A 15,007-nucleotide genomic window follows, 5' to 3' on the forward strand; every position below is an offset into this window, starting at 1 on the left:
GGATGAGTTGTTTATTATTACACGTCGGAAAATTAACTTCTTTTATGATCATTGTAGTTTTTGAAGTGTTAACTATTTTGCTTGTATAACAGTTGGGAAATTTTACATATAAAGGACGTGATTTCGCGTGATGGTGGCCAATTCGTACGTCCTTCATTTCTTTCTTCTTATTCTTATTATTTTATTTTATATTAATTTATATTACATTAATTTAATAATAATAATAATAATAATTCTCTTGAAACTTTCGTTTGGCGAAATTTGGGCTAGCATTGAAAATAGATCTGCATGGAATGTCTTACAACTGATATAATAGTCGGGAAAAAATTCTATGGCATCCTAATTAATTGCTATAAATCTACACGTGTGTGTCCTATATTTTTGGAAAAGTGGAGGTAAAGGGGCATGGATTTAATGACTCACATTAAATTTGAGGTATGTTTACAAAACAAGTGTGTTTAATGTAACCGTGTGATAAAGATGATAATGCCAAGTTTTTCTTTATGTATAGATTGAAGTGTTAGAATCAGTGTGTCCTTGAAAAGTATCCATATAATTGTTTAGTAATGGCTTCGGACAAACTAATCCGAAAGAAACCTACAACAAAAAAGAAAAATGATCAAGTACATCGAAAGCTAAGTCTAAGAATGAGATTAGGTCAGTCTCAGAATATAACCGAAATTGCTGACGCTTTAGTTGCTGCTGTGGGTGTAGAAAACATTAGTGCAGTTAATGAATGGAATACTTCCAGGGGAGTGTATGACGTTACCTTGAATACTTATGCGGCCAAAAACAGATTGATGACTAAAGGAATAATTTTTAATGGGAAATGTATAAGTCTGATACCAGTAGATGCTCTGTACAAAACACTGAAATTAAAACGATGTCCTAATGAAGTGACCGATAGGCTAATTCGCAAAACATTTCAGTCCTTTGGTGAAGTGCTAGATATTCGAAGAGGAATCCTTTCGAAGTATCCATACATTTTGGATGGTTCGGTTACACTCACTATAAGAATGAAGAGAGAAATACCTCATATCGTAAACATTAGTGGATTTAATGTTATAGTAAATTATCCAGGGGTGAAGAAAATGTGTGCATGTTGCAAGAAACTAAAGAAAGCCCTAGTACAATATATGAGATCTAAACCGAGTAATCCCACAAAACTGATTAATTATTTAAAAACTAGCTGTGATACAGCATGCCACAACAGTCCTATGAAAATTGATTTGCAGACACCTTGTCAATTGTCTCACGTTCCCAAAAGCAGTAAAAATAAAATAAATAAACGTTTCTCATCTCTGCTTTCACAAAATGTAGATGAATCGATTAATTCCCAGATATTAAATGAACAAGGAAGCAGCTGTAGTAATAAAGCAGACTGTTATAGCATGTATCCAGATGCTAAGAAAAGACACAGACGAAGAAAAAGGTATTGGACATCAGCACGACTAAGTTGGGATATTAAAAGAAATCTTGATATGAAACAAGAAAATGAGAATTCTGTGCATATAAAAGTGGAGTCTCCAGACATAGAAATATTGAGTGGCACATGAGAAACCCATCAGATATGTTATTACAATATGATATTAAAGAAGTGGCTTGAGATATGTAAAATTGAGATAAGTGAAAACTGGTTAGTTGCAGTATGAAGAGAAAGACTTACACAGATCTCCAGACCTTGGGTAAAAGTGAAATGAGGGGAAACTCTCATTTTAATAATGAAAGATTATTTGAAGATAAACTTGAATGGTAACCTGTGGCTCCTATAATTATTTAATTCTATAACAGTAAAATGCATGTGTATGTATATGTGTACACTCTCCTCCTCTTTTCAGAGTAAAAAAGACAAAATGAAGTTTATTCAAAAATTATCAGATCAAACTTTTAAGTATTTTGTGAAATTTTTTTTTTTGCAAATAATTAGTTTTGAGTCAGTGATTTTTTTTTTTTTTCTTTATGGTTAATTGTTAAAGGTAAGAATTAAAAAGTGGAAATTGTTGATATATGTGTGTGTGTGTGTGTGTGTGTGTGTATACACACACACACACACACACGCGTGTTCAATTATAATTTTACTGTGAACTTACAAATCAACACAGTTTTAAAAGTAGTAAGCTAAAGCAACCAGAAGATATTTTTTATTTCAAATTCCAGTCAGTTTTCTTCTGAGTTGAGTGATTTACATAAATTAATTTAAAATTAGAAAATAACAATAGTTTGATTTTTTCGTAACAAGGGAGTAGTTTGAAATGTGTGTTTAATAAGTATATTTAATTAATAATTTTGCTCTAACATTTTGATATACCAAATAAATGAAAATCCAAAACATTATATAAATTAGCAGATGTAAAATACTTTCATAAAATAGTTGGCAAAACTGCCACAGTTTAAAAAAAAAAAAAAAAAAAGGAACTTCATCCATGGCATCCATAACTACATATAGATATGTAGTTAATATCTTGATTAATATTGTCTTTTTCCTTCTTTAAATTTGGATATCTAAAATGTATAAAACAAAAGTTGTAAAAAAAAAATTAAAATTTTCATTATTTACATTAATGAGATTATTAGAACATGCAGACAGAAAAAAAAAAAAAGTAGTTGGTATATAAATTTTGGAAATCTTGGAGAAGAAGAATGCTTGTAAGCTATATTCAGGCTAAGCTTGAAGCATTTACAAGTTTCATACAGAGAGAGTGGCACCATGGATATTCTACATGTAAGATGGATATCTTAAATACATTCTTATTAAACAGCACCAATAAGAACAAAATAAGATATATTAAGTTTTGGATTTTAAATTGCATCTGCTTTCAGAGGACAAAGAAATTGTCATATGGGTACAGTCAAGTTAGAAACATTTTTGCAGTTTACAAAAGAACTCTTATTTTGGTGAATTTCTGATTCTGGATAAAGTTAGCTCTTGAGATGGAGTTGGACTTAAAATGACTCTCACAAATTCTTGATAAATTAATGCCACTATACTTGTTGTGGTTTGGGGAGTGTTTATTGCTGCTGCTCACTCCAAAAGTGGTCTCTCTGAATGGTGACACTTATGTAGCACTGTAGTTTTTCCCCATACAAATCACTGTGATGGTTTGCCAGCCCTCACTTGCTATAATGATGGTACCAAATCTATTTTTGGTATTATGTGTGCTATATATACTAATTAACAGATCTTTTTGTCCATAATAAGCCAAGTTACAGGCACGGAACACATTTGGTCTATTAAAATGATGATATGTAATGTATTGCTTGCTTGCTTGCACACGTCTCTATCTGGTAAATATTGCTGCTGGAGAGCAGTATATATTACTGTTATTACATGACATCTCTAGGGAATCCAGTGACTCATCATAAAGTGGAAGGTGGGGCACTCTACTCTGCTACAAACAATTCACCAGCTTGCCTACAACTACACAACTATTGTGGTATTGAGGAATAGGCCGTATGAACAGACTGGGTTTTCTTAGTGATATGGCCATAAGTCTTTCGCCTATTAACATAAATCTACATAAAATGTAGAAGCACACCTATTGTGTGCTTCTACATTTTATGTAGCTTTCTACACTGCAGCAAAACAGCACTCTCAGATTCAGTTTTACTTGCCAATTACAAAATCTTTGAGATTAAAAAAAAAAAATCTATATTAAATTTGCCAATATTCATGCCAGAAATTCTATAAATAAGAAGTTTCCTCTGTTTTTATAATTTCTTATTATTCTCATTCATGACTTGACAGCAGTTTAAGTGTTGTTTTTTTTTTTTTTATGGTACAAAGACCTCAAGGATCATACTGCACCAGGTCACAGCAGTAGATATGGTAATTGGTTAGTAGGACAATCACAAATGTCTATGTTTGTGATTGTCCTACTAACTTTCCCAGGATTCTTTCCCAGTAACTGTCCTGCTCTGATCACTTTCCCTGGATTCGAACCTGCAGCCACTTGACTGGAGAGCATATACTCTAATCACTTAGCTAACTAGACTGTCTTTAAGTGATGTGGCACCATCTAAATGAGTGATTATGCCTAATTGAACTTCAGCTGGTAATCACAATTATTTCACTCCATCTCAGTTGCCCACAGTATGCTTTTCAGAGTGGCTTCTGTCATAAGGACAGCACGTGTGAGATTCACCAGAAATGACAATCTAAAAGAATGCTAAACCTTGATTATCCCTTTAAATTAAAGATGCCAAGAAATTTTATTCTTGGTTTAATCCTTTATCCAAGTGTAAGTTTGTTAAGCAAAGTTTGCACCTGAACTATTCAGGACTGGGCAACTCATATTAAGAAGCTAATGACTTCACTTGCCTTAGTATCTAATATCTCCTTACAGACATATTTTCTTACATATAATGCTGTGCATTATGGGAAGGAGCACTACCCAGACCGATTTCGACCTTTATTGAGGTCTCATCAGTGGGCGCCAGACCCACACAGGTAATACCAAGGCTCACGTAATGCAGAAGTCATATTTCATTTACGAGTAGCCAAAAGGTATTACATCATATTATTAAAATACTCTGGATTAGAGATAGTTGTTGGAAGTTTTTTTCACTTGGTTATACTATAAATTAATGATGCCAAGAACTTATGTATAATTATATATTGAAGTAATGCAGAAGTCGTATTTTCATATACAAATAGCCACAAGGTGTGTCACATTTAGTTTTTCTAAGTGTAAAAACTTCCAACAGCAATCTCTAATCAAGGGTATTTTAATAAAGTGTGACACTTTTGGATATTCGTATATGGAAATATGACTTCTTCATTACTTCAACCTTAGTATCACCTATGGGTCTGACTCCCACTGATGAGACTTCAATAAAGGTCGAAACCGGTCTGGGTAGTGCTCCTTCCCATAATGCATAGCATTATACTTGTCTGTAAGGATGTGGGATACTAGGCAAGTGATGTGAAGTCATTAGCTTTAACTTTCAAGAAACATGTCAACAGGTTTGCTTATGCTCTTGTTCACATGCAGCACACAATGTGTTTTAGGTTGCACTGCTTTTTTTTTTTGTTTTTGTGTCTGTTTGTAGGGTTGTAGCCATTGGCTGAAAATGTGTGATAGAGTTAGTTCTGTGGCAAGTGCATTGCCATTGGGAACAGATCCCCTGGTTGTATTTGTTATTGTTTGAGGATATTATTTATTAGTTAGATAATGATGTGAATCTTATGTGGCTTCCAGTGTGGTGTTTGCTTTTTGTAAATAGAAAAAGATAACAGATAGTTTGAAAAGATATCACTTTGGTACCTCCCACGATGAGTCTTTTGACTCCATGGAGGCCTTAATAATAATAATAATAATAATAATGTGTCCAAGAAGGATAGATTTATGTGTTATATATGTAGATGTGTAGAAAGTTTTTTTACCTTCAGTATACTGTATGTTAAAGATACCATTAAAAGAATGATTAAAACTTGGTTTTAATCATTTTTCCTAAGTAAACAAACAGACAAGTAAGTCAAGTTTGCCCCTGAACATAGTTCAGGTCTGAGGCAACTTGTCGTAAAGGTGGAGTAAGCTCTGATCACTTTCCTTTGGTATCTCCCCCTAATGTAAAGAGCACATCCCCACAGAGATGTACAATGCTATTCATTAGAGGAAGGAGCCTCTACCCAGACCAGTTCCGACTTTTATTGAGGTCTCATCATTGGGAGCCAGGCCCAGAGATGCCAAGATGCAGAGATTTTACCTACAAAAGTTGCCACAAGGTGCTTTGTACTTATTAGATAAAAATCTCAGGATGAGAGTAAGATGTAGAAAGTTTTTTACCTTGGCCATACTATATGTTAAAGACACCAAGTAAATTTTTAAACTTTGTTTTAATCCTTTTTCCCAAGTAAGCAAACAGACAAGTAAGTCAAACCTTAGACCTGAACTACATTCAGGCTCAAACTTGACTTGTCTGTTTGCTTACTTGGGAAAAAGGATTAAAGCCAAGTTTAAAAAAATTACTTGGTATCTTTAATATATATATATATATATATCATTCATTCTAGAAATTATGGACTTTACAACCATCTTATAAATAACTTTTAATTTTCCAACATTTCAACCTTCATATCAAGGTCGTCATCTGAAGCATGCATACATATCCACGGACAAACTGAGTTACATTTCACACAGTGAGCTCAAAAAACAATTATCTGATCCCGGGTTATTCTACTGGCATGACCAGTAGTAAAAAAAAAAAGAAATTAAAAATTATTTAGAAGCTACATCAAAGTTAAATTCTATTTAAGATAACATAAGAGAAAAACATTCTTTCATATAGATAGTTTTCTTACAGTAACAATGATGTCCTATTTTTAACATTACAATTGTTATATTAGATTTAGAATTCTGGATTATGTGCAGTCCTGTTTGTAGTTAACTCTTGAGGAGAAAGGTTCCATGGGTAGAATATGTGCCTTTCATATGCTTGGGATTTTTAGACCATCATTATTGTTCAGATTTGGGTGGTTGATGAGATTCTCACAGGCTTCCTTAAATTTGCATTCATACCATGTTTTGGTATGATGTAAATAACTGATGCTTTTCCAGTTAATTCTATGTAAAGTGTTCAGGGCATGATCCATATTCATATAATTATTCACCATAATTATATTTAATGTGTCGTTTATGTTCATTTTGTCTGATTGGAATTGTGTGTCCTGTTTCCCATATGTATGGTAGATTACAGGTGCAATAAATATGGTATACTGCAGGGTGGGCCAGCGGAGGGAGTGGGTCTTTGGATGAGTTGAGTTTTCTTTTTAATTTTGCAGGAGGTTTAAAGTGGTTTTGAGGTTGTATTTCTGAGTAATTTTTTTATTTTATCTGATGTCCCTTTAATGTAAGGAATGGTTATAGTTTTATTGTAGGCTGGTTTATCTTTGTTTTTTTTTTTTGAGATTTGTTGAGATTTTGTTAATAGTGTTTTGGTTGTAACCATTTTTTTGAAAAGTATTGCTGATAACTTTAAATTCGTCTTGTTCACTGAAGCAGATCTTCAATGCCATGTTTCTTAGAGTATTAATGACACCCCATTTTTGTGTTGTGTGGTGGTAGGAATTTCTGTATTTATTGGCCAGTATGCATCAGTTTCTGGGAAACAGTGAAGGAAAGACTGCCAGGAGGAAGACTTGTGAAAAGTGGATCTAGAAACGGAAGTGTGTTCTGTTTATCAATCTCAATTGTGTTGTTTGTTTAGGCGGCTAAGGAAAGTGTCTGGTGGCCATGGGACCATATCATGAAAACATCGTCAACATATCTAAGCCAGACTTTGGGTTTTAAAGGAGAGAAATCTATAGCATGTTGCTCAAAATGTTCTATATAAAAGTTAGCAATGGGAGGGGGGGATAATGGCAAGCACATGGCTGTGCCTCCTTTTTAGTAGATAGAAAGTGTTTGCCATACAAAATAACTAGAACGTAATACATGCACATAGAGCGCTGTGATATCTGGATGAAATTTGTTCTGTAAAAGGATTGTCATTGATTGGGACATTCATAAAGAAGGCAGTGATGTCAAAATGACTAATAAATCATCTTTTTCTAATGTAATGTCTTTGATTATGTTTATGAAGTGTTGTTGTTTTCATATCAGCTCCAATGAACAAATGGTGAAATACGAATTTAAAGTTATCAGCAATACTTTTCAAAAAAATGGTTACAGCCAAAACACTATTAACAAAATTCTCTACAAGACCTCAATAAAAAAACAAAGATAAACCAGACTACAATGAAACTATAACCATTCCTTAGATTAAAGGGACATCAAGATAAAATAAACAGAATACTACAGAAATACAACCTCAAAGCCACCTTTAAACCTCCTGCAAAATTAAAAAAATGCTTACTCAACTCATCCCAAAACCCACTCCCTCGGCTGCAGTACAGGGCTGCATTTAACATAAGGTGCAAACTGGGACCACATTTTAAAACCTTGCATTTCAACAAACATTTAAAAATTTGCAAAAAAAATTCTATATTGTCAGTAAAGTGAAAGAACATAAAGTGGTCTCGTTCCGTTGCACTGATTTGGTAAGAGTAAATTGGCTGTCTTTTATTCTCCAAGTACATTCATTACAAAGGCTGCTCTCTGGTCATTTCAGGGTTGATTATTTTTGCACATGTGAAATTCGTTTTTATTTTTGGTAAGAGACTCTAAATAAATTGTGCAGCTAAAAAGGATCAAATATCATAGATCCATGAAAAAAAAAATCTGGGGTGGGTCTGTGTTTCATTCCCCTTGGATGGTAGAGAGATTAGGTGTCCTTCGTGTACATTTGTAACATGTAATAGTTTAGTTACCGTTATTTGGCTAGTATTTGAATAGCAGTATACAAGTGTATATATCTAATTGTGTGGTTAAAGCACCTGTTGCAGTCGGTAAAAATATATTTTTCAATGAACTAGGGGAGAGCATCGTATACGGCGCCCCTCCCACACACCCCCAACACACACACACACACCAGTTTGGACTGGTAGGCTAGTTTTCCTTGAATTCTGATGACTCGACACTCAGAGTAGCCCCTGAGTTTCAAATAACTTGACAAAAAATGTTACATAAAAAGGCTTATCATTTTATATATATAGGTAGATTTTGAAATTAATGTTTATTTCACTTTGTATAATATTATATACATAATGACTCCAGGAAAGTTTGAATCTGGAACTAGTAAAAGAAAATGACTCAGAAAAGGAAACACGGCTAAATTGTCAAAAGGGGGAAATTTTGTTTTTCTTACATCCTGAAAATGAAGTGAATTTCATAGAACTGAAGCTGTACCTCAAACTTCTCGAGATGAAAGAGACACATTGGTATTAGTATCAGGAGGAGACAAAATTGAAAATGAAGAACATCAAAATAATGTGGAAAACATAGAAAGAGAAAGAAGTAAATGAAACAAAGCAAGAGGGTTCTGATGAAACTTTTCAATCAGAGTTTACAGCAAGCAAGCTATCTCTTATCCTACTGAAATAGTATAAATGGCACTAGCGGCCAGATCAAGATAAGATAAGGAATCATGATATAATTGGCGCTGATAAGATCATCGACGTCATGAGTGTGGAATGTTTGGAATTTCCCTGGGGGAACGTGTCATTGGCATGACATGTATTTTGGTTTACGTACAGAATTTGAGCGATTGTTAGAGATAAGATATGTGCTTGTTAGTTAAGATCAGTGACATCATTGTGTGTGATTTGGTGAGTGATGTCATGAGTATGGAATGTTTGGAATTTATCTGGGGCCACATCTGTCATTGATATCACGTAGTGTGTTTTTGTTCATGTATAGAATTGTGGGTGATGGTTAGAGATAGGATAAGATAGAGTATGGAATGTTTGGAATTCCCAGGGTGACACATCTGTTATTGATGTCATTTTGATTCGAGTGATGGTTAGAGTTTGGAATTCTGGGGAATATTTGTTCAACTGTTGGGGTCTTTTGTTTCGATTGTGGAAGTGTTGAAAAATATTTGTCTATAGGTGGCAGTACGAATTTTCCAATATAAGTGTGGTATATAAGTGAGGTGATTACTTGGGTGGTTGCCAGCAGTGCAAGGACCCCTGTGAAAAAAGGGTATATGTGGAACTACAAGGGGGGTGATTATGAAGAGCTCAGGAGACAGCTTGCAGGTGTAGCATGGAATGAGGAGTTAGCTGGAAAAGAGATCAATGCAGCTTGGGGGATTTTCAAAAAATATTTAATGGATGCAATGTCTAAATGTATACCACGAGTGAGAAGGTTAAATAAGGTAGGTGTGAGATGGATGAATAAAGAGATTAAGCATGCAATACAGAGAAAAAGGGCATTGTGGAGGCAGCATAAGAGAAGTGGAAGTAACTAATTTCATGAGGTCTACAAAGACCAGGCAAGGAGGGTGACTTGGTTGGTGAGAGTAGCTGAAGAGAGGTATGAACAGCAGTTAGCTAATGAAGCCAAAAAGAATCCTAGGGAGTTCTTTCGATATGTAGCCAGCAAAAGAAAGAATGATTATGGAAGGATGACATTGATTGGAGGAAATGGTATAAAGACAGCTGTTGCAGAATGTGTGGTTGGGATACTTAATGAGCAGTTCATAAAGATCTTTCAATCTTGTGATTGTGACTTCATGGAGAGATTAAGAGCAGTTGATGATGGGGAGGAGAGACTGACTGTAAGTGAGCAAAAGGTGTTTGGGGAGTTGAGTAAACTAGATGTAAATAAGGCTGTGGGACTTGATAATATATCACCGCGTATTCTGAAGGAATGTGCCAGAGAGTTGACACCTGCCTTGACATATTTTTTTAATACGAGTCTTGCACTTGGTCAAGTCCCTAAGAGTGGAAGGAGGGCAAGATTGTGCCACTTCATAAAGGAGGTGATCGAACTCAAGCATCAAACTATAGGCCTATCTGTGTGTCAGGTGTTGTGGTTAAGTTGTTGGAGAAGCTTGTTAGAACTAGGATCCAGAGTTGGGTTGACAACAATGGTATAATCTTTGGACAGCATGGATTTGCTAAAGGGAGGTGGTGTTTTAGTAATCTACTTACTTATTACAATAAAGTGACTGCTTCCTTGGACAGAGGAGAAGGATCCACAGTAATATACTTGGATTTCGCAAAAGCTTTTGATACAGTACTTCATGATAAGTTGACAGTCAAACTAGAGCAGATGGGGTTGGATATTAGATTAGTGCATTGGATTGGAGACTGGCTATCTGATAGGTATCAACAAGTTGTGTATGGGGGTGCAATATCCAGGAAAAGGAAAGTCACTAGTGGAGTGCCTCAGGGATCTGTTTTAGGGCCATTACTATTTAACTTGTATATTAATGATATTGGCGAAGATTTGGATGGAGATATTCAGTTCTTTGCAGATGATGCAAAGTTGGGACGAACCATAAAGAGTAGTGAAGATGTTGTGGCCTTGCAAGAAGACTTGAATAAATTGAGTGATTGGGCAAGCAAATGGGGACATGAGTTCAATGTTGCAAAATGTAAGGTTTTAAAATTTGGAAAACAAAGATGGGATGCAGAATTTATGCTTGGTGAGAATATATTGTTGGAAGTAGAGGAAATAAGAGATCTGGGAGTGATAGTGGATAAGGATCTAAAATTTAGGGGACACATCGCCAAAATTGTGAAGACAACACAATGACTTCTGGGAATGATGAGGAGGAAACTGACGTGTAGAAGTAGGGAGATTCTTGTTCCATTGTATAAGGCTTTGATTAGGCCACACATGGACTATTGTGCCCAGATTTGGTCACCTGGTTTTCAGAAGGATGAAGAGATGTTGTTGGAAAGGGTCCAAAGGCGATTGACTAAGGTAGTTTCTGACCTCTGGAATGTTGAGTATGAGTAAAGATTGAAAAGATGTAATTTGCAGAGTCTAGTGGAGAGAAGGAAGAGGGGAGATATGATAGAGACCTACAAGTTGGTAAGGGGTTGTTATAGGATCAATGGTGGAGAAGTTCTACAGAGAATAGTGGGAGATCAGGGGAGAACCAGAGGTCATCCCTGGAAACTGTATAAGGAGGGTGTGAGTAGGGGAGTGAGAGGCAGGTTTTTTTCATGCAGAGTTGTGAATGATTGGAATGCCTTGCCTGAGAGTGTGGTGTCTACAGGGAGTTTGAATGTGTTTAAGACCCGGTATGATGAGATGTGTGTGAGATAAAAGGACCTCCTAGATGAGTCTTTGACTCCATGAGGTCTTGTTTAATAATAATAATAATAATAATATTTCGTTCCTGTTATTGACTATGGGAATTTAGTTTAGAGCCAAGAGATAGCATCAGCCATTAGACATTTTCTAAATAATTAATTACAGGGGCGATCATTGGTGTCCCCCTGAAAAACACATTTTTTTGCTTTCATGTTCACATTTTCTGAAATAATTACTGGCTATCACAGGTGTCCCCTCAAGCACGCACACTTTTTTTTTTCATATACATAACTCATCCAAGTATGTTGATTTGTCTAAAATTTTAAGATCTTAAAGTTCGTTACTTGCTAATTAAATGTTCTTTATTACAAAGTCTAAGAATAAATGAGCAAGAATAAATAAATAAATAAAGATAAATAAATAAATTGTATGTGAATTCACTGTGACTTCAAAAAAAAAAAAAATTTTTAATTTGCATAACACATCAATGACACCCAGTTGTTCATTTAAGTTTACACATTTTATTTGACTGAAATATTATTTACACTATTGTATTTTCTTAATCTAACTCACAGAAATAAAGTGAAAAGTCCACTCTATTTTTTGTTCCTTCTTATTGTAACATTTGTGTTGTTCAAAGGGTATGTTTTCCCACCTTTGCGGAAGTGACATTCATGATTTTCTACATTGTGACGCTCATCTGCAAAAGTTTATTCATTTGTAATCATGGAAAATTGTTACTGTGATAAATTAAGGCTTACGTTTTTATTTTTTTTAAACCAATGCATATATTTTTGAGCATTCATATAAGCACAAAATCTTTGGTTATGTTTCCAATAACATGTATAAGTAAATGTTTTTTCACATTTTGGGCAACTAGTAAATCAAGAATAGGTCTGCTGTTAACTTCGTTAATGTTTTTGATTTTTCTCTTCCCTTGGTGAGCAATATTTGGTATTTACATGTTGATTCTATTATCCAATCTCTTAGTTTGTTCAGAGATAGAGAACCATTATCCCATTTCAACTGTTGATTATATTTAATTAACCAAGTATTCTGCTTTTTAACTTTTTCAGGTAATTATTTCCAACTGCATGGTGGAGTTGTCAATGCATATTTTACAATAATTCCATCAGAAATATAAATTTCTTTAGGAAATAAAGTTGAGCGTTCATCTAAAAGGAATTCAGCCTCAATAACACCACTGATCCACTGTAGATATATCGTTTTCTTTTTTTTTCTTCATCTTTCTTACTTTGCTTCTTTTGCCAGCACAAATAAGTCTGGTAATATACTTTATGTTAACTTTCTGTTAAAAAGTTCCAAACATTTAGAAATTTACACTAGTGTTATCTTTAATCATGACTCATATCCTTCCTTTTGATGTTTATGAGCAGTCCTTCTATGGTTCCAATGACAACATTTTAACTGAGATTATTACCAGTTCTGGTTTTTGACTATATGGACGAATGGTTACAGTAGAATATGTGAACCAACCTTTGGAACTTGATCTCATGTGTATGGTGAGAACTATGTTTATTGGATGTCACGTGTTCTAGTTATTGGTTTTCCATTGGTTATGATTGTTTATAAATAGAGTTATTATAGAGATTTCTTATTGTTCCTATTTACAGCTATTTTGGAATATCTATTTGCATTCAGTACTTCATTAGTATTCCAAGATGAGTCATTCTGGAGAGAAAGTAAGTTTCTTTTGTGTAGCTTAAGAATAGCAATGGTCATGTGAGAGAGTGACCATATGGTTTTGATTTGGAAAATGAACAGACATGCAGGAGTATCAAAGAGACGGGAATGTATGTAGAATTATAAAGCAGGTAATTATAATAGTCTTAGACGTCAACTTTTGGAGGTTTCATGGAGGGAGGAATTGGAAGGCCGGGATATCATTAGTGCTTGGGAAATTGTGAAGGAATATTTGTTAGCAGCAATGGTAAGCTTTATTCCATGAGTGAAGAAGAGGACACAATTTAGAGTAAAGTGGATGACCAACAATATTAAACAGGAACTGCATGCAAAAAAGAGGCTATGCAAGAGATATAAGGAGACAGGTGAAGAGAAGATGCATGAAGAATATAAGAGACAGGCCAGGAGAGTGACTAGTATGGTAAGGAAGGCAAAACTGGAATATGAGAAAAGATTGGCTCTTAGATCCAAGGAAAATCCTAGGAAATTTTTAGCTATGTGGCCAATATGAGGAGAAATGACTGGAAGAATGACATTGTGAGATAAAAATGGGAATAGAGTGACTGATGCACAGGACATAGTGAAATTGTTCAATGGACACTTTATTGGAGTATTTCATCCTGGAGGAATCAATTTTAATACTAGAGGGATAGGGTAGGTTCAAAGTTTAGAGGTGCAGGAGAAGAATGTGTTCCACGTACCGAGTACTCTGGATGTTAGTAAAGTGGTGGGACTGGATGGTATTTCACCACGAGTTTTGAGAGATGTGCTAAGGAACTGACAGTGCATTTGACATGTCTTTTCAATGAAAGTCTGGCTGCGGGAAAGGTGCCCATGGAATGGAAGGAGGTAAGATAGTGCCATTGCATAAGGGCGGTAGCAGACTAGAAGTATCTCATTATAGGCCAGATTGTGTGTGTCCTCAGTAGTTAGTAAGATCTTGGAGAAAGTAGTGGACCGTATACAGCATTGGGCAGATGAGGGTAATGTTATCTGTGAGAGTCGACATGGATTTGTGAAGGGGCACTCTTGTTTTAGTAATATGCTAGCGTTTTATGATAAAGTTACAAGAGCATTGGATGAGGGAAAGGCATATACTGCCATTTTCTTAGACGTAGTGAAGGCATTTGACAGGGTGCCACATGCTAATATTTATGTTGCAGCACATGGGTCTGGATTCAGGATTGGCTGTCCGATAGGTATCAGAGTGGTGTATGGTGGGACAGTTTCAAGGAAGCAGCATTACAAGTGGGGTCCCCACAGGGCTCAGTACTGAGACCTATATTGTTTAACCTTTATATCAATGACATTGTCGGTGGATTGCAAGGGGGATATTCAGTTGTTTGCAGATGATGCTAAGCTGGGAAGGATTATTAGTAATAGCGCAGATATAGCCCTGCAAGAGGATTTGAATAAGCTAGACAGATGGGCAAATGAATGGGTGTGTCAGTTTAATGCAGCAAAATGTAAGGTCTTGAAGTTTGGGACACATCGATGGGATGCTACCTACTCTATGGGAGTTAAACTGGAGGAAGTAGGGGAGACTAGAGAGCTGGGGTTGATGAATGATAGAGAACTGAAATTTAGGGGACATTGCAAAGGTAGTGAAGGTAACACAGGATTGCTGCAATAATGAGAAGGACACTGACCTGCAG

The 15,007-nt window shown here is 35.3% G+C and overlaps 1 protein-coding gene across 2 annotated transcripts in view; it reads left to right on the forward strand.

Moving 5' to 3' along the window:
* The first annotated feature begins 321 nt into the window (after window positions 1-321).
* The window catches only part of LOC150099882 (uncharacterized), a 61,092-nt gene continuing 46,406 nt past the window's right edge, over window positions 322-15,007 (forward strand). The window contains exon 1 of one of the 2 annotated variants that reach the window (XM_090402992.1): window positions 322-435. The gene's annotated coding sequence lies outside the window, so the exon portion shown is untranslated. Of the gene's footprint in view, window positions 436-1,627; window positions 1,753-15,007 lie in introns of those variants that run through there. The other variant, XM_090402990.1, reaches the window with a different exon arrangement.

Source organism: Typopeltis vanoorti, chromosome 13 (genome assembly GCF_054136105.1).
Source record: "Typopeltis vanoorti isolate ZY-2024b chromosome 13, IOZ_Tvanoo_1.0, whole genome shotgun sequence".
NCBI classification, from domain to species: domain Eukaryota; kingdom Metazoa; phylum Arthropoda; class Arachnida; order Uropygi; family Thelyphonidae; genus Typopeltis; species Typopeltis vanoorti.